We start from the raw sequence: 22,100 nt of genomic DNA, 5'->3' as shown, positions 1-22,100 counted from the left end.
AAATATCAAAAAAATATCAAAAAAACATAGATTAAGGTTTGCAAAACCAAAAAATCCAAAGAAACTTAAACTTAGCAAAGCTTCAAAATGATTGAATGAAATTCAGCCTGTGTTTATCAAAACACTACAAACCTGTCTGAGTTATACTATATTGGTTTGAGGTTCTCAAATGTTGAACTAATCTAAGTTATCCTAAGTAACCTTTTTTTGTGGCAAACCTGAAATTAATTGGGTACAGAAGTCTGCTTAAATATGATTTTGCTATTGCTATGTAGAAAAATGAATAAAAGGCTGCTGTCAGATCTTTATTTTTCACAAGTGTGCAGTGAAGGCGTGCACATGAATTAAATTCGGACAGTTTAAGTTCTTACAACTCAATAAAAAAGTATATTTTTAAGAACTGTGAATAAATATTTAGGTCTTATTAATATCTACGAGCCTTTTTTTTCTTTTTAGCAAAATTTTAAGTATTTTTTGAGATATGACTAACAAAAGTTTTAAAATATAGTTATTTGTAACAATTTTACAAATTTTTCTTAAATATTCCAAGCTTTACAAATAAGAAAATACGGCTGGTAGATATTAATAAGACATACATAATTAATTTTAACTTTTTCAAATGTACTTAACTTTTAGAGATATTCTCTCTTAAACAAGCTTAAAGTACTTAGTGCCCGTCATTAAATATAATAATTATTTGTTGTAATAATTTAACCTATTTGTTATAGAAACTAAGTTAATATCAAATATATCTTAAGCATTGTAGGGTTATATGGTGTACTGTAAACCAAGCTAAAAACCTAATTTAAATTTATACTTAACTTGTACTAAATGCTGATATTAACATTAAATAATACTTAGGGCTACTCTATACAAAAAATGAATGAACATGTTGTACTACAAAACAATAGCAAACACTAACAAAATTTAAAGAACATCATACTATAGGAAATACTTTAGATTAGTCAAAACTTTTACATGGAATCAATCTAATAAAAACTTATTTTAAAAATGTACAAAACAAATTAAGATTTAACTACTTAGTATTTAAATAAAAAATTAATAAAAAAAAGTAACATTGGTAAACAATACTTAAAATAACACAAGAAAACAATACTAATGTCTATTCTCAAATATAATGTTACTACAGCAGGCTGTGGCTAGAATGCCCCCACCACTCTCTGTACCTGGTCTATATAGAAATGTTCTTAACTTTATTCAACATTACATCAGTAATTTATTCTCTGCTCTTTATTTTCTTCCTACTTAACTGCAATAATCTTGCATCAGTAAAACACGTGACCTTGCGAGCTTTCTCTTAAACGGTTGGTTGAAGAAGGACGTTAACTCAAAACTTTCCATTAAATTTAAAAAGTTATCGAATGCAGTTTGATATCCTGTTACAGCATCTTACTAAATTACTGAACTTAGTAATTAGCCTTTTTATGCTGAAATTAGCTAAGAAAAAATCCTAATGCTTGATCAAAATGCTTCTTCAAATCTAAATTACAATGAAACGATATATATTTCAAAAGCAACTGCTAATTGTATGTTCGCTATGAAGATTTGTATTTTTTTAGTAGGTAAGCTCAGTTTACATAATGTTTATGTTACTACTTATTGTTTTTATGCTTCATAAAATGTAAAACTTGTTAAAATACTCTGTTTAACAATTGACTCAAATGTTTTAAATGTGGGTGATAAATAATTAGTTTGTACAAATGCATAATTATAAATAAATAAACACATAAACAAACCAGTCAAATAAACAATAATGTTTTAAATTTGGTTAGTAAATAGAGTAACTTTGGCATTTTGAATGCATTTTAATAAAAAAATCTTGAGGAAGTTAAAACAAACGAAGGTTTATTAAGTATATGTATTTAGAAATTTTTATTTTTTGCAATCATGCATTAGACACTTTTGGAAAAAAGTTTAACACAAAATTTTTGTTCTGTATTTTTCTAGAAACAATTTCCAACCCTAAAACTTATTTTATATAGTATATTTATTCACAACAAAAAAAAAAATTCTGATGATGTTATAGGTTTAAACTTACTATTTACTTACAAGCGTTTTTAAGTAATGAAATTTATTAAGCATTGAGAGTAAGTTTTAAGTAAAATACTATAGATGTACATATTTTTTAACATTTTCTGGAGAAAATTAAACTAACTTGCGTTCCCTACTAATTTTTTAAGCATGGCTAAAACATTATTGGTTATAGTAAAGAAAACTCCAGAAAATTATCAATACTTCGTTTGATTATTATGTTTTTTGAGTTTTTTATGTTACCAAGATTTCAATCCAAGATCATTTTAATTAGCAATCAATAATCTGAAAACTTGATATCTTTTTAATTAAAGATAGCATTTATACCACATATAAATATTTACCCCTATATAGTTTAAAATAGTACACATAAGGCCTAAACCTCGCTAAACTGTTAAATTTTATTTAAAAAAAAACAACATTTGTAAATATTTTCAAAAGTCTAACTTAATGCAGCCTAAAATAATATCAATTAAAAACTTAAGTTAACAACTCAAATTATAGTCGATAATTTAGCAGTTAAAACTATTTAACAAAGCTTTAAAATACATTTTTAATTCAAAAAAAAAAAGTTTAAATAAGAGTGGTTTATTAAAAATTTTTTAGGATTGATGTTGTTTTTTTAAAAACACTGATCTTTAACTTTTTGATAGAATCTTCAAATTATTTCGCGTCAAATGGCATAACTTCTGTTGGAGACTGAAGTTTTAAAACTTTCAGTCCACTTGATTTTTGTCTTTCTGGCCAACAATTTTTAATGACAATTCACAAAAATGTTGCACTGTTTCTAGTGGCTGGCCGACTGTAAGTTATTTTAGTTGAATACAACTGAATAAAAGTTTTCTTTTTAATCTAGGCCCTATAAAAAGTTACTAAATCAAAATTTGGTTAACAAACTTTTGATTACTGTACAAATTTCACTTTCTAGGTGACAAAAAAGTCATAAACATTTGTGCAGGAATTTAAATTAGTATATCCATTATGTTAAGTGACAGACTATTTCCTAAAATATAAATGTAGTTTTCAGTTAGTTTTAAGATTCAAAAATTGTAATTCACTGTTTTAGATTTACGAAACGTGAGAAATGTTTGTTTGCTTTTTCAGGACTGACAGTGCTGCCAATTGGTTTCTTAAAATATTTTCAAAAAATGAAGGGTTTGCTTTTCTCACTTTACGTAATTTACGTGGCAACCGTGTGGATCAACTTTTCCGAAATTATGGAATTCCTGCTCAACTCTTTATATTTTTCTTTACAATGTTTGTTGTCGCCGCCCTTTTTTTCCTGCTGGTCGTCCACCCCTGTTTCAGGTTCGTGTCCAGAAAACTTGAAGATAAGGTTGAGGTGGTTCGACCTGGAGATGATTGCTGCCTCTTAAGTATTTCGTTTAACAATTTCAGAGGTTCACAGTCGAGTTGATGTCGTTTTGTTGCGCTTTTTAAATTAGGTGGTGAAATAATAAACAAACTGACATTTAAATAGCTGTGTTTTTTAGTACATTTATGTGTATAACTACTTTTTTTTTAATTATTAAAAATAATAAGCCTAATCATATCATATAAGTACTTGGGCATGTTTTTGTTAAGATTTTGTTTCATACTTTCACACACAAGTAGTATTATTAGAAACGTGTATGTAAGAATGTTCTAAATAAGTACTGTTTCAAAGTGTAAAGTAAAGAAATTTATTTAAATGTTGTTAAATTTAAATGTAAAAGAATATTAAAAAGTTAACATGCAAAAAAAAAAAGTCGTACCTTGTTTAAAATTTGAAGAAAAAGATGGAAAACCTTCTGCATAATTTTATTAAAGTTATCATCGTTGGTATATTTTACATTTTTATTTTAGTTCCCAATAATTGCTCCTTTTTGATGATTTTAGTAAAATAAAGGCGATAACTAGTAAAGGCAGTAATTTTGAAGTTTTTGTTAACCATATATATTTTTTAGCATGCTTAATTACTTATTTTAACTTCCTTTTCATTATTCGACTATAGGACATAGTTTAAAACAGGATTTTAAATAGGTTTTTTATAAATTTTTGAAATAATGCAGTTAATATTAAAAAAAGCTTAAAGTTTAAAAAAAAAGTTGCAAAATTTAGGAATTAAACAATATTACTAAGTTCTAAAAGTAGAATTATAAATATATTAATCCTAATAGAAGAATAAACCATCAATTTAATTTTATCACAATATTTCGCCGAATCTAAAAACTATCAAATTTTTAGTAGAGCTTAGATAAATTAGGGCTTTTCATTAACTCATTCATTTTGTTTTAATAACTTTTGAACGTTTAAAGTTCAGTTAATACTCTTTTTACTTATTTAATGACAATAATTTTTTTTTAAGTTATACATTTTCAATATGAAACAACAACTAGTAGTAAAATCACAATATAATCTTTCAATTTTTACTAAAAACATTAAGTATAATAAAAAATAATTCATTAAGTCAAAGTAATAAAGTTGATCAAAAAATTGTTGAATAATATACTGTTTTAAACTTAAAGCGAAAAAATGTTAAGGTTGTTTGTTATTTTAATTTTTAGTATTTTTTGTGTTTTAAAAAGTAATATTTGGTTTAGTTCATAGTTTTTAAAATTAACTTATCATAAACTCAGTTAAAAACATATCGAATAACTGCAATTTGTTTACAAGAAAATATTTAAATAACAGTTAAATATAATTCCCTAGTTTACAAGGGCCATTTTACAAGATGACCGAAAAAGCACAATGACTTGATATTATCAGCTTTCCAACCCTGAAGTTTTTAAAAAGCAGCACAGTCACAAAATAAACAATAGTTGAGTATTTACAGTGCATTTTAATTTAATGAACAAAATTTGTTTTATTAAGCTTTAAATTGTCAATTTTCTAGCCAAAAGGCAATTCATGTCAAATTTTTCAACATTTTACTAATTGTTTACCAATTTTTCACAATGTAATGGTTAAAAACGCACTATTTTTTGATTATACCATTGAAAGAGTTGTTTGAAAAGGTGTTACACTGTAACAGTGAGCTAAACACTTTAAAAAGTACTTTTTTTTCGACTTTAAAAACTACAAGTCTTTTAATAAGCAGAAAATGAATTTTAAAGTTATATTACCCAAATGATTAATTTTTTTTTTGCCAAAAAATATTGGTTTGAATCAATTTAACGTATGTTTTATCATTGAGCAAATTTTATATAATATAAATAACCAAATATTAACAATAAAAAAATCACTGTAGTTAATTAAATGTTATTAAAAAATAATTTTACATACTAACTCAAAATTCATATATATTTATTCATTTAAATTTGTTGAAGGGTTTTAAAATTAGCAACTTTAGCGAAGTTTTTATTATTTTTTATTAGGTTTTTTGTCTTGGCTAACTAGAGAAAATATCAAGTTATGTTTATGTTTTGACCAAAGTTAGACTTTTATTAAGTTAAAAGAGTCCTTATAACTTTAAACATTTAAGAACAGTCTTAACAAAAAAAAAATAAATTATATAAAGCTTTTAATAGACTATGAATAAAGCTTATAAATGTTGTTGAATTACCTTATCTAAATTTATTAAAACTAATTTGTTTATTATAACTGGTTTTACAGAGTTCATTATTATATAATTTAGTAAAGCCAGTACTTTTTTGGTCTGTACTTTTTTTTGTGAAATTGCTTGACTTTTTTTAAATTTTAGTGTAACTCTTACTAATTTTTAGCAACATAAAACCTGTTTCTTTACTTTTAACTTCTTTTAGTAAAAATTAATTCTAGAGAAATTCTATAAACATATTTTATTATGATATTATATACACAAAATTGTACATGTTTTGTAAACCAGCATTTTACAGTAAACTTAAAAATCAAAAATTAAGTTAATTAAGCAAAAAAAAAAAAACAAAAACAAAAAAGTTTGACTTACATTTATATCGTACGCACCATCACTATTACTTTTCAAATAATTTTAAAAGTTAATTGCATTTTAAGTTTCTGTTGAAAGCGGAAACCTAAAGTTTAAACTAAAAATAACAAACAAAAAAACTAAAATTTCATTAAACTAGTAAACTCATAGTATTTTAGTCATAAATACTAGTCATTTTCAAATGTCTTATATTTAATCGTTCAATTGTTCTTAGTTGTTGTAGAAAGAAGAAAATAAATTGTTAGCGTGTTTTAATAAAAATATTGCAATTTGCTTTTTAGACTGTAAAAAAATATAACATAAAAGTGTTGTTGTTAACTTTCATTAATATAGGATTGAATAAGTTTTGAAAAATAGAGTTTATAGTTGAATGTAGAAGAATTACTGAAAGTTGATAATAAGAAATTGCTTTAATAACTCTAGTAAAAGTTTTCTAGTTACTTTTTTATCAGTTGTAAAAAACGCCAAAAAATTAGATAAATAAATATTAAGTTAGTGCCAAACAAAATAAATAGTGATAAATAAATAAATATAGCGAGCAAAAATAGTATTTTTGTCTATATAAAAAAATTCAGACTAGAACTAGTATTGGTATAAATAATGAAAATTACAACAAAAAAAGTTATTCGCCGCACCCAACAGGAATTCTCATTTTGTATTTCGTCCCAATTTTGTTCTTGTACATCGTGAAATCGACAACTTCACTTCTCAACATTTTGTCTTTTTTACAAACAGGAACCTTGAAATCGATCTGATTGAACTCGCTCCTCCTCAGGTCGAACTTGATCTCGTGCTGGTACCTGAACCCTAACCCCCCTGGCGCTTCTTGCTGGCACACCAGCATGACCAAGCTTGTTGCGTCATAATCCGCGTAGCCACTTTGCCCTTTGATCTTGCAGTGGTAAGTTTCCATGAACTCGGTGAACCTGAAGTTTAGAGTTTTGTTTTTTTTGAGATTTAACTTTGACCTCGGCGAGACATAAGTGAAGAATATGAATTAAGTTGAGCATAACGCATAATCAAATTTGGTTGAAAATGTCTTTATTAAAATATTTATTTAATATTTGCATATATTAAGTACAGAGAGTGTGTTGATTTTGATAGAAAATATGAAAAAAAAAGCTTTATATAGCAAAAAGAATTGAAAATTTTTAGAACCAAATCTTGACAAAAAATACAAAACTCTTACCTTATAATTTCTTTGCCATCTTTAACGTTTTCCTCGATTATCCGCTGGATATTTTTATTCAGGTACTTTTTAATTTTACTCAAAGTGTAGTCTCGTTTCGCATACTTGTTTTCGTTATAACAACCAACGGGCAAGTAAGTGGCGTAAATAACTGAACTGTCTCCGTATTTTGCAAAAAACTTCAAAGAAGTGATAACTTTTTCATAACTGTCGCACTTATACCCAAAAAAAGTTGGTAGTTCGTATTTACTGTCGTCTGTATGTTTTATGTTGACGCAATCTTCGAATTTTGTTCCCCTGTCAGTTTCGGTTTTTGTCAGGCATCTTGCTGCTTCGATGAAACTTTCAAACCTGAAAACAAAAAAAAAATTAATATTTCGACTCAGAAATCTGCAAAGTTTATTTGATATATGAAACCGTATAAATCTCTACTTTTGCATAAAACTTAACTTACACTGTAATAAAAATGAAACTTTTAAATCTGTATACAAAAATTAATTTTAGCTTATAATATTTAAATTAAATTAATCTAATTAAGTCATTTAACTTGAAAAGTTGTTTAATTTCGTTACTCTAAAACAAGCTAACTTTTAATAATGTTAAAAAGAAATTGTTCTTAATCAAATCTTACCCGATGTTTTCAAAGGTGTATTTTGTTGATGTATAATTATGTTTAGGTACTATGTCGAAGAATTTAAAATTTCTAAACTTTTTGTTTGAAGCGAAAGCCATTGCAATCATAATCCACATCAAAAATAAGGTAAATTTCTGCAGAAAAAAATGTTAGAACATTATTTATTATTCTTTTGTAAACATGAACGTGTTAAATTAAATATCAAAACAAAAACTTTTTCGACAACTTCATTTTATAAAGCATTATTTACTTTTTAATCATAAATTACTATTGAAAAAATCTTATAGCCTAAAAGCCGAACATAAAAAAATAAAAATTGTTAAAAATTTTGATATTTTAATCTAAGCACCAGGTTTACAACTAATAAAAGCTTTGAAACTAACCAAATTCATTTCACGAATTGTTTTTTATTTTATTATATCAAAAACTACTTCGTGTATTGTAAAAATGTTTATAAGTTTCATCTTTACATATCGCGTATTTATACTAAAAATCAAAAGGTCGATGAAAGATTATTTTTATTTCTCGGTTAGAAACAGTTTCTTAAAACTGCATAACATTTAAAGTTTGTTTAAAATAAAATTTTAAGTTTTCTCATTAATATAAACTTAGTTTCTCATAAAAAATTAAACTGTGATATAAATAAATAAATTTTAGGTGAGATATTTTTATAGTATTAAAATATGTCATGTAATTATCAGTTTAATCAAATTATACATTTGAATATTTTAAATGCTGAATTAAATAAAAAACGTAAAAACATAAAATGTTAATGTTTTAAAAGCTTGTTTGGTTGTTTTATTGGAATACATGATTTCAAATGAGCTGTAACAAGATGACATAATTAAATTAATTTTATAGTTGGTTTTTTAGAACTTCTTTGAATATATGAAATTTTAAACAGTTGATTTTTATCGTACTATTATTGATTAAATAAAGAATTGTTAGTAAAATTTTTTAAACATGAGATTTTTTCAACTAAGTTAATTACTAAACCTTTCAAGTTGAGTAAAAAAAAAAGTTTTAGTGTATACATATTAATTTAGTTTTTTTTTGTTTAATTATCATTCAACTACACAGATTTTCATTTTAAATTCAACAAACATTAAAATTGTAGAAGTCAAGCAAATTACCGGTATAGCTTAAAGATTCATTAAAACTTTTAAAATTTAGTTTATCAAAAGTATAATACTTAGTCTGACGACTCAAAAAATATGGTCGCATAATTATTAAAATTATCGCAGAGGAAGTTTTTTATATATTCTTAAAAAAGTTTTAGAACTTAAGTTTACAAATCTGACAATAATTGTTCAATGTAGTTAATACTGCAGTTATTCGAAGTTTTAGCAACTTTAAATATATCTTATTTAAACGAACTTGATTTTTTTGTATGTTTTATTATCAAATTTTTAAAATTGAGAACTATTTTTTTAAGTTATATTACAATACCTTAACCTGTAAAAAAGATATAAAATACCAAGTAGTTTTCGAGTTTTAGAAGTTTTTAAGAATTGTTATAAATTTCACTGCTATACTTATTATTTTTTCCAGACAATGAAAAAATTAAATTTAAAATGATACTTTTTCAATATCACTTATTTACAGGTTTTTTTAAGAAAAAATTCTTAACTGCTATATACATAATTTTTTCCTAACAATAAAAAATTGAAAGAAAAATAACACTACTTTTTGATTATCGAGCTAAAACAGCTTAAATAAAAGTCATAGCTTCGTTATTAAGCGTACAGATAGATACTTTTGGTTCATTTGTTATTAAAAAGTTAAACAAAAATAAAGCCCTTATAAATTTTATGCTTAAAATTTTTATTTTTTCTTACTTGTGTATTCCAACTAAACTAAACAAAGAATTGCTATTAAAAGTATTGTACTATTTTTGTAGCGTAAAAATATATATTTGAATAAATGTTGTATGTGTAAGTAGGTTTTACAACTAACTTAGATTTAAGTTTTATATGTTAATTAAAAACATTTTATAAATGTTTTGAAAACTTATAAAGTAAAAATATAAACGTTAATTTATGCATTTCAAAACGGTATTTATAAAAGTGTTTCAAAATAAACTACTGTAAGTAAAGTTATATGACTTATATAACAAGACTAATAGTAATTTTTTGTTTTTTTTTAATAAAAAATAATTGTTCAAGACAAACTTGATTCAATTATAGTTTTAATATATTTTTGTTGCCTTCTTAAACTTAAAAAACAAAGTAATAACTTGCATATGGTACAAAACAATATTTGTTTTGCTCGAAGAAGTTTGAAGCTTTTCAACGTGATTACAGTAAAGATTAAATTTTTATATTATTTGTAAAACACAAAGTTCATGATCGATAAGTTTTTATGACAAATATATCTAAGGAATGTATTATCAAATTAATCTAAAATAAAAACAAAACAATCTATACAAGTATAAACCAAAAATACAAACCGTAGTAATAAATCGCTTTTAGAAGTAGCATAATTGCTCAATATTTTCTTTTGAACCAATTAATTTTTTCTTGTAAAACTAAGTCAATTTTTAACTTGAAAATAATAATAAAGCTAACATATTAGTTATTAAAAAGTTGAATAAGTCCAAAAACTATTTTTCTTCAATAAAAAAAACAGTTGCTAGATTTTATTAGACAAAGTATGTCGTAAATTTTATCTATCAATGTAAAAGTTGTAAACAAAAGTTTATTTAATAAGCAACTAAATCATAGGTCATAGTTTACTATATTATGAATTTAAGTTTAATGTCATGAAAGTATGAAAAAAGTGAAATAACTCTTTGGAAATTTACACTTTTAAAAATGAAGTTGTTTTTAAAAATAAGAACTTAAAATAGATAATTAAGACATATTTTATTTCGATAATCTAATTTGCAATTAGAATTTCTAGCAGAAGTATTTCAATTTCAAGCTTTAAGTAGATTAAAGTTTTAATTTAATGTTTCCTAAAAGTTTTTGTTTAAAAACTGAATGTTTAAAAACTAGTAAGAGTGTTTTTATTATTTTTTACATATGCCATATTTAGTTATTAAATCTTACATATTATAACTCAACTTATCAGTTATACAATGTGTTTGATTTTAAGCTAATTTCTTAAATTACTTTGAACAGTTTTAAAAGTGTTTAAAGTTATAAAATGTAAAAACTTCTTGTTTATTCATTAATGTAGGAAGGTTTTAACTTTAGTCAACATTTTATATTTTTTCAAAACATTTTTAAAAATGTAAAGTAAAGTTTGTAAAATTTGCAAAACTAATATAAATCGTTCGTCTCTCGTTTAATTAAAAAAACGGGTATAAGTAAAATTTTCTAAAATTATTTTTGCTTGTAAGTTTTTCTTGGATTTAGCAGAATGTATCTAAAGTCATCGGTTTAATTTTTAAAAGTACATTTGTTTTAATTCAAAAATAAAAATTTTGATATTTCAAAAATATTTTAAAATACCATAAAACTTTTTTTTTTTTTTTTTTTTTTTTTTTTTTAATGGTAAAAAAACATCAGTCTCAAACTCTACCCCTTGCAACGATAAACGTTTTCTGGGGAAAAGTGAGTGTGTTACATCATATGTAATTTTACCTACCCCATTAATATTTAACTTTAACTATCCAAAAATAAAATAAACAAAAAACTATCTTTTAAACAAATAAAAAGCCCTTGGTGACACGCCATTTGGAGAACACTCACAAGGCTAAAATCTCAACACTAAAAACCACAAAGTGTGGGAAAATCATGAAGCTCAAATCCCCAAGTAAGTGTTCACCGGCGCTACAACAAAAAAATCACACTAACAATCCAATCATGTGATCACCGCCACCAAAGTGAACTCACAATCAGCTGTTGAGCAAATGCATAAAACTAGTACTATAATGAATACATTAGCATTAAATAACTATCTTAAAGCTTGATAATTAACTAATTTACTGAAATGGTACGCAGAAAAAAAATCTAAAAATTAAGCTAAATTAGAAAAAAAATAAAAATAAATAAGTAAAAATTAAACAAAAACTATTAAGAAAAATGTAGTTTCTGAAACTTGTATTGGTGGAATTAATTTTAGTCTAATAAAAGTAAGAAAAAAAAAAGAAAAAAAATATATTTATGCAATAATAATTAATATATACAGCTAACAAATAAATATAACAAAAATATAATAAAAACTGGATAGTAGCTAAAAAAAACAATCACGCACAACCATACAATACCCATCAACAGACCAAAACCAGCCAATCATGATCAGAGTAGACACAAACAAAATTGACCATACATATAATAAGAGAAACAGATAAAAATAACAACCAAAAGCAATTAATCAAAATCTGCATGCAACACAAAATATTCAACCACAGCACTCTAAACCTACTCAGTATACTGGCTCAACAAGAATTTTTTATAACTATATTTAAACTGATCTTTTTTTAGGTTTTTAAAAATTTCTGGAACACTAGACCACAACTTAGGGCCCAAATACTTGAAGGAGTTTAGGCCAAGTTGTGTTCTAGGTCTTTCAATAACAAAATTATTATTTTTTGAATGTCTTGTATAGTGTGTATGAACCATACTTACTGGAGTAAAATAACTGTGGTCAACCTCAAATCCTCTCAAAGTATTCAGCATCAACTTACAAACTTGCAAATTAAACACCTCATTAAATTTCAGTATACCAGTTTTTAAAAACAATGAATTTGTAGGAGTCAGTGCAGGTACGCGACAAACATATCTTACAATTCTTTTTTGCATACAAACAATTGGTTTCAAATGACAACTAGCAGCACCACCCCAAACAGATATACAATACAGGATATGAGTATAAAACAAACTATAATACACCATTTTCAAAGTACTCGTATCCAAATAATATCTCAATTTTGACATCATAAAACAACTTCTTGAAAGCTTAGACTTAAGGTACTTTAAATGTGCCTTCCAATTTAAATTATCGTCTAATACCACACCTAAGTATTTAATATTTTCACTCTGCTCAATCAAAAAACCATTTACCTTAACACTGAATTCATTCTTTTTTGCAGTTCTATTAAACAGCAAAAACTTAGTCTTTGAATAATTAATAAACAATCTATTTTTACACAGCCATTCATCAATTTTCTTCAACTCCATATTTATAACAACATTAACATGGTCAATATCACAATGTTGATAACTCAGACAAGCATCGTCTGCAAACAATCTCAATTTAATATTTGTAGCTGAAAATATGTCATTTATATATACAAGAAACAATAGTGGACCAAAACAAGAACCCTGAGGTATCCCAACATTCAAAATTTCACGCTCAGAAACAACATTATTTACAACAGTAGACTGACTTCTATCTTTTAAATAACTTTCAATAAAATTTAACATTGAGCATTTTATATTATAACATTTAAGTTTTGATATTAGAATTTTATGGTTAACAGTGTTAAAAGCTTTAGCAAGATCCAAAAAAACAGAACAATTTACCTTTTTTTTTTCACCAGCCTCAATTAGTTCCTCAACAATCTGATTTACTGCTAACTCAGTCGTACTATTTTTTCTAAACCCATATTGTTTGCAGTGCAGTAAATTATTTGACAGAAAATAACCACTCAGTCTCTCACACACCAATGACTCAAAAATTTTAGAAAAAGGAGACAAAAGAGAAATAGGTCAATAATTATTTACATTGTTTTTTTTACCATTTTTATAAATCGGCACTACCTCAGCATGTTTAAGAGAATTAGGAAACACACCATACTCAACACAACTATTATACAATATAGAAAGATAGGAAGAAATTGTTTTTGCACTAAGCTTCACAAAACGAATACTAGGGACATCAGAACGCACACTCTTGTTAGGGTTCATTGTTTTAATATAATTTTCAATTTCGCTCGCTGATATATTCTTAAAAACAAAACCATTTTTTACAGAACCTATTGAAAACTTATCATAATCACAAGCAACATGTGTTCTTTTTTTTATTAAATCATCAGCAATTGACACAAAATTTTTATTCATAACATTACCAATTTTTTTTTGGTTCAACAACAACATTACACGTCAAGCACACCATTGATTTTTGAATGAGAGATAGGTTTAGTAGCAACAATATTGTTAATTATTTTCCACAACTTTTTACTGTTTGTTTTGTTTTTGTTTACAACCTGTTTAAAGTAAAGTATTTTAGATCGTTCAATAACTCGATTCAGAATATTTTTATATTTTTTGAATGTTATTGAAAATTTTTTAGTTTTATCTTTGATGGCAGACTTAAACATTAGATTTTTCTTTTTAATTGAAACAGTAATCCCCTTTGAAATCCAAGGTTTAGCTTTTAGTTTTTGATCTTTTTTATTTAAAATTTTAATTGGTGCATGATAAAACACTGTGCTACCAAACACACTCTCAAACTCATTCCAACACTCATTTATATCCTCACCTTTTGTTATACTCATTTTTGTCTTAGTATTAGTTGTTTACTTTGTAATTTCATTTTAAGATAAAAACAATAAATTCAGCTGTTTTTAAAATAACTTCGGGCTAATTTCCTTCAGTTAATATCAAATCTACATTTTTACTTTTTGATTTTATACACGTATAGAAACTGTGTACGTGAAAAATATTAGTCATAAGTTTCTTTACGACGATTAAACGTCTTATATTTGTTTTTAAATGTTTATTATTACAAATCATTTTGCTTTATTTTTTCCACTTTTAATAATGTAAACAATCGTCGTATAAACCATAGATTTTACAGCATATTTTTAATTTGTTAAACAATAACGTATGATTCTAACTTAACTGACAACTTATTAAAATTTACTAATAAAGCAACCATTTATTAAAGCCTGTGTATTGTACAAAATTAAAAAACTCGTTTCAATGACGTATTCAAAAAAAATTTGGTCGATATAAAACTAACAAAGGAATCAACTAAAGATGGAAGTTTGTGTAATTAAAAACTTATCGAAAAACTCAGACAACCACTGAGTTACACCGCGAACGTGTTTTAAAACTGCGAATTTGCAAAAAAAAAATGACAAACCATGCAAAAAATGTAGTTGAAATAAACAAAAAAATTAGTTGAATAACACAAATTGCTCCCTAACTTTCTAAAATGGCCAACTTTGGGAAGCCTTTATCTAGTGTAAGTTTTAAAAGAAATTTGAATCTTTTTCTATTTGACTGAGATCTACAATTTAAAAATTCGCTCTGCAGTGAAACTTAGTAATTGTTTTTCTCTAAAGTAATGATTCATCAACTTGCAATTTTCCTTGTGAATAGATTGCTGAGTCTTATTTATTAGTTTTGAACTCAATAGTTGAAAAGTTTTAAAACAATCCTTAAATACGCCTAACACTATTTTTGCTCTTTAAAATATCTAGTACAAGTTTAATTAAGCAAGTTGAATTACGACCTCATGGCCCCTTTTGCCACCTTACTAGTCACGGCCCCTTTGGGTCCTTTACAGCTTATGACCTCTTAAATTTCTGTATTTCTGTATCAATTTCTTAATTTTCTTAAATATCTACTGAGCTACCTGTTACTGGCACCGAGGGTACTTAGCGAATAGAGGATAGTCATTTGGTAATAATTCCTTGTTTTAGTTTCAAACCGGCAAAGAGCATTAGAGAGCAGACCAGACGATGAACTCTTTAGTTTCCTTTTTTGAAACTAAAACATCTATTTGATCTGCTTTAATAGGGAAGTCAGTCGTAATATCTAATGCAGAAGATCCCAGAAGAACTCGATCTTTTTCTAAGGCCTTCTCAAGCAGTTGATAACAATCTTCGTTTCTGGGATTCGCTGAGATTGCTGTGGATGTTCGAAACAGCAGAAGCAAGATTGTAATCACCCAAAGCAATTTAGAAAGAAACATCATTGATCGAAAGTTGAACCTGACAAACGTTTTTTAAATTTATTTGAATTAATTAAAGAAAATTAGCGAACATTCACGATAATTGCCTTGCAATGATGTTAATGTTCATTTTTTGTGTTAGCTTTTTTTAATAGAAAAGTTCATAATAAACTTAAATTTATTTGCGTTTATATTTAAATTATATCACTTGAATTGTATTTCCAATATGTAACTTACATTTAAAAAGTAAATTTATATCTTTGGGAGCTAAAACACTCTTATAAAGCTTATTAAGTAATAACTTAGTCGGAATTTAAGTATCAAATGGCTTAAAGAAACATTAAAGACCAAGTGTTTAGCTAAATGCTACATATTTTTGTAACGCCTCTGGCTATAAATTAAATTCAGCAAAAGAGTTTTCTCTAATTAGGGTTTTTTTTTAATTTGTTTACTTTCTAAATTGCCGCCTTATAAATAAATTATTAGATGTTGTGGCAGCTCAAGCTTGACTTTTCTATGTGCTAAATTGTGAGTATTGTTATTAATCTCTTATTTTTAGTTCTGTCTCTTAATTTGATATATTTCTAATAAAGTTAAATTGAAGTTAATTTAACTTTGGTTTTGCATAAATTTGAATAAATAAACTTTGCTCTTAATGAAATTAAATTGAAGTTAATTTTACTTTGGTTTTGCATAAATTTGAATAAATAAACTTTGCTGTTAATAAAATTAAATTGAAATTATCTGTAATTTGGTTTTACGTAAAATTGAATAAATAAGCTTTGTTGTTGATAATTAATTAAATTAGCAAGCAGCTTTGGGTACTCTTATAAATCTCTGTAAATTACAAATAAACTTTAAGTAATTTAAAATAAACTAGTGGGCCACACCTAACTCTTGGTATAGCACAATGAGTAACAGATCCAAGCCCACCAAAAAGGATAGTATGTTCTCTAAAGAGAACATACATCATACTTTAAACAAGGTCATCAACCCCGAAACTTGCTGTAGCCAACGTAATATAAACAGAGGGATTAACAAAAGGGGTGTTGACTCACACTCTTCGCGCCGTAGCCAACCTGGTCCATCAGACCAATCACAAGCAACGTGCGAAAGATATTTTAACGCAACTACAAAAACTTTGCTAAATTAATAAATACCTTTGTTACTCAAATACATGGGTTTTTGTTTGTTAACTATTATACCCCTTTAAATTTTTCTAAAACTATCGTTTATTAAAAGATAAAACAACAACGCTCAAAAACGTTTGGTCTGGTTGACGGTAAAAAAAATACCTAGTGTAAAGAAAATAATTTAAATATGCCTCAAAAAAAGTCTACGTATAGAAGGATTCAACCTTCGCCAATACTATTATTATTAGAAACTTTCTTGAAATATTTAAAATTCTACTTAAAAGCATAAAGTATAAATAACTGCATTAAAAATTTCTATTTAAACCTATTAATTAGTTTCTATTAGTAGCTTTTACATTATCGTTTATTTTCTTTTGCAACAAAGCTTTGTATCGACCAAACATAAAACTTGTTTTTTAAACATTATTTTTTTGTCAAAACACTTCGCTTACAGGTTTTACTTATAAAAAAATAAATAAAATTGTTAGTATAAAAACAACTGACACATTTTATAAAACAAATTAAAAACTAGTTATTAAAACTTAATTAAAATGAGACAGATTACAGTCATCACAAATTGAAAGAAAGTTTTTAAATACTTTTTAATAGTTTGTAGCTTTTTATATAACTATTTTTAAATAGATTTAATTTTAGCAGAGATTGTTATTAAAAATCTTAGATTAGAAAATATAAGCTTAAAAATATTTTTTATTTGGTTTACATTCTCAATTGATTTAGAAGTTTTATGAATTTTTATTATTTATAATTTTTTGATACAAAGTTTTTTGGTTTAAGTATTTTGTTAAAGAATGAAATATATAAAAAAAATGCGTATGTTTAAACATAGGTTTAAGTTGTTGTTTCTTCTTAAAACTTTGTTGGAGAAAACCTTAAGTTCACAGGATTCATTAACAATAAGACATTAAGGTTTTCTTTACTTTTTATAACTCTGCTCAATAGCTACAAACAGTACAGTAAGATTTCAACTTATGAATTAATTTGTAAACTATGTTTTAATTTAGCTACAAACATATGTTGCTAAAAAAGTGTCAACTAAGTAAGCAGGTACAACACATATTTTTTGGTCACTTAATACCAGACATGGTAACAAGCGCCGCCTTTTAATTAAAACTTAAACAATTTTTCGAAAATCCCCGGTAGTGGGATTAAAATTTTTATGAAAGAAAATGTTGTATATAACAAGTCATGAAGAAAACAAAATTTTTTTAACATAATTTAGATAAACAATAAAAAACAAATTATTTTTAGAAGTATGAATGCCTATAATGTTAGTTTATGTTTTTTTTTCTAGTAAGGTTAATTTTAGGCATCTAATGAATAAATTAATCATAACTAACTTGTTAACTGTTAGTTGTAAGTAATGATGGAATAGTAAATTTGAGAAAAAAGTATCTTCCACTATTTAGATAGTAAACTTGACCTAAAACTTGATAGTATTGAATATAAATAATGTTATGGATTATTTTAATTTATTTTAAACATATTTAAGAATTTTTTTTCTCAATTTTGATGAAATAGACAAAACTGATGGTTTTTGGCTGAACATCTTTTTTCTAACTTACTTTTATTTTTATTATATATTAAATTGTTTTAATTTCTAATTGTAAATATAAAGTTAGAATTTTTCACTTGTTTTAGGTTTTTCAAAAATTATTTCTTTAAGAAATACAATGACTTAAAATTCATTTTTTACAACATAATACTTTTATTTATAACCTTAAAACTCTCATTTATTTAGATGAATTATTATTAATTCTTTTAACTATTAATGTGGTAAAGCCATTGGATCTTTTTTATTTTATAAAAAAATTGTAAATAACTGTATGATCTACATAGTGTTTTTAAAAGTTATAGTACACAGTTTTAGTTTTTTACAACTAGTTTTTTAAATTAAGAGTGGCTAACAGGTATAGTAAATTTATTTTTTTTCTTAAACCCAATATGTTTTGCTTATTTTTTTATTAATTCTATCACTTAAAACCTTTTTTTTGACTTATGAGTTGTACACACTCAGGAAAACTCATGCTTGTTAAAAACGGATGAGAATCTCATACTAACTTAAGTTATTTTTGACACTTGTTGAGTCTCATGCTAGTCATAGAACTTTTTCTTGAATTAAAATTATTTTAATTGCTTTAACTTTACAAACTTGCTATTTTTTGGTATTTATTGTCTATTGGTAGTAGTTTTATCTTTGACATATATAAATTATATGTAAATACTCATATAAGAGTTTAAGGTATCCCTTTTATCAAAGGTTGATAACCATGTATCTTGTTTGCAGTAAATACTTGTGATATTCTTTATTTTTTAAGCTGTTTAAAAGTTTTAGCAAATATTTTAGGTAAGTATCTAATGAGTAATGACTAAACTTTTTTTTTAATGTTCTTATAATATTTAAGTTACAGACCAAATATATCATTTAAGCACTTGCATCTTGTAGGTAACAAAAGTGGAAATGTTAAACAAAACCAGACTCAGAAGATTTACCACTTTTAGATGTTCAACCACCCAAAAAAAGATATCTCTGAAATCGTGGGAATCAGTTGATGACTTAAAAGGTTTTTTTTTATATGTAACAATTTATAGTAATTCAAAATACAAATTTGAGTATTTATACTTTGAAATCAGCGACAAAATTTTATTTTTCTTGAAAAACCTAGCTTTTTTACTGAATATTTCAAAGTAAAGGGTTTTAAAGCAGACTTAAGATTTTCACCTCTGTTAAAAAAAAATTTTTTTAGTTACTTCTTAAAGTATAATATGTAAATTGAGTTTAATGTTGCACAAATAATAATTTATCATGTAATGTCTAAAATCCTATTTTATTTATTACTTGAAAATTGATAGTTTATTTTTTTCAAAATTTTGTAAGGAGTGTTATTCAACAGTTTAGCAATGCATTTTTCAACATTTTCCATAAACTTAGACTTTAATTTTTAGATGGTTATTATCAGATTTTTCAAATAATTAAATAACATTTTTGAGTTCAAAACAAAGTTCGCCTCATAAACAAAAATTGCTTTTTACTTAAGTAAATTAAATGGTTTAATGGGGTCATAGGGTGGAAGGGAGGCAAATCTGTTTATAACATTTAGTTTTATTTTTTCCCAATGATTTGACATGTTTTTTTTAATAAAAAAAAGAACTTAAATTTTTATTTGGTTCATAAAATATTATAATTTGAATTTTGATAAATCTTCTTATGACAAGTGGTTTGTAATAATATCAAGATCTTTTTCTGAGAGTTTGAAGTAAATTGTTTCAAAATTGAAAAATATGGTAGACTTTTTTTTTATAAGTGCCAAGAAAATTGACTTTGACAGATTTTCATACTTCACAGCTGTAATGGATTTAATAAAACAAAGTTTATTTTACAAAAATTATTAAGTTTTTCTAAAGAAAGTATGTTCTAGCAAAATTTTTTTTTAATATAGCCAATGTTTTTTTTTCTATAATTTTGATTCCTAATGGCATTAACAAGTTGTACACACCTTGTATACATGTTACAAGCTTCTCAAGTAGTTTTATTCATAGTAGCCTTTTGCTTTCTATCATTTTTTAATGGTTAATTGTTATTTTTTTGTTATAAACAAAAATTTTATTATATGCCACTATGTTGTCATAATTACATACCTAGATTTCAAAATCTTATTTTAACCAAAGGTTTCATTAATAGAGTGAAAAAATTTTTATAACAAAAATCGTGACTAAACAATCTTATAATTATAAAAAAGTTTTTGAAGAATGGCTAAACTTAAACAGAAATTATGATTAAAATTTTACTGTTTATTTATAAATTCATTTTATTTAAGATATAGATTATGTTAATATTCTTCTTCAAAAAAGTAAATTCGAACCTTTTCAGGTTAGATCTGCAATAAACACACTTAAACAGTGTCTGAAAGACTTCATTTACACACCAAATTCAAGTAAGCTTAGTTTAGATAACAAAGCAACTATAACTATTTTATTAAATATTTTAATTATTTATTATTTATATAATAAATTTTATTTAATAAATTTTTATTTATTTAATTTTATTTAATAAATATGGTATAACTTTTTTTTTGAACCATTTTTGAAAAAATAAACATCTTTATTTATTTTTGAACGCCAACAAATGTACTACTACTTTCTTATAACCAAAAATTACTAACATTGAAATAAAGATTTAGTCGAATCAGTTATTAGTTAAATTTTACAACAGTGAAATTAATAAATGTTATTTGTTTTCTAATTATTTAAATAGTTTTTATTTTACTCTATAAATGAATTTATAAAAAAAAATCAATTTTTTTTATAGGTCTTTTTTCGGAAGAACCTAACTATCATTTTGAAGTCAACGACGTATATGAAAATATCACGTTTATTTAAAAGACACAGGTAAAACCACTCAAAATCCATATTGTATAGTCAATTGTGTTTATTAACAACTTAACTAAATAGCTTATTTTTCGTTTTTCAAGAGGATGCATCTAATAAGAATTAATAAATGTCTGACTTTGTTTTTACTTTACTATTAGAAAATTTCGGTCAAAACACAAGTTATTAAAATATTTATGCTTCTTTTTGAAATAATTATTTTTACTTCCAGTTAGTTTATAATACTTTCTGTAACTGCATTTCGATTAAAAGTATAAATTATTATAAATGCTCTATTTTAAACGCCAGCTAAAAAAAGTAAAAAATATATTAAAACTTTCATATATTTTACTAATTTTTTTCGTTGTAAAAGAAATTATAAAAGTAATTATATTTCTGGTGTTCTTATTTACTTACACAACATAGAGATGTGTGTTAACAATATATCTTTCCTAACTTTGAGTGTTAGATGAAAAAAAATTCTATTATGTTTACTACGTTATAATATTATATTACTACGTTTGTAACCTATTTTTAATATTCATATAATTCCAAACGTTTTATAATTATTTGTTTAATACATGTCAATATTTTTACAAGTTTTGTGCAAGCATTTATAAAATTTATGTTCATTGAAAATGGTAATTTTAAATTTTAACAAAAACATGCTTTTCTTATAAAGACAAAATACTTCTCATATAAATCTATGAAAAAATTGAGAAACTTCACTCAGGTTTAAAGTATTTTTACTTGAGTAATTGTCTAGGCTTTTTACTGTTTTTAGTTATGCTGATCATTTTTTTATTTGAAATTCTTAAATTTATTTACAAACTTTTATACGTAAAATGCACAAATTTCTTAAAACAAGAGTTTATTTTTACATTTTTGTCGTAACTATATTAAGGGCAATGATGATTGAACTGTTAAATTTCTCTAATTTTTATTTTGTAA

General features: G+C 24.8%; 1 long non-coding RNA gene across 1 annotated transcript; it reads left to right on the top strand.

The window, feature by feature from the left end:
• The first annotated feature begins 19,236 nt into the window (after positions 1-19,236).
• LOC145835591 (uncharacterized) lies at positions 19,237-21,314 on the top strand. Its single transcript, XR_014369862.1, has 3 exons — positions 19,237-19,345; positions 20,653-20,716; positions 21,091-21,314. It is a non-coding gene; the product is annotated as an uncharacterized LOC145835591 (long non-coding RNA).
• Positions 21,315-22,100: the final 786 nt, after the last annotated feature.

Source organism: Thalia democratica, chromosome 5 (genome assembly GCF_965202585.1).
Source record: "Thalia democratica chromosome 5, ktThaDemo2.hap1.1, whole genome shotgun sequence".
NCBI classification, from domain to species: Eukaryota; Metazoa; Chordata; class Thaliacea; order Salpida; family Salpidae; genus Thalia; species Thalia democratica.
The sequence above is the reverse complement of the archived record's forward strand: the minus strand, read 5'-3'. Positions and strand labels throughout refer to the sequence as shown.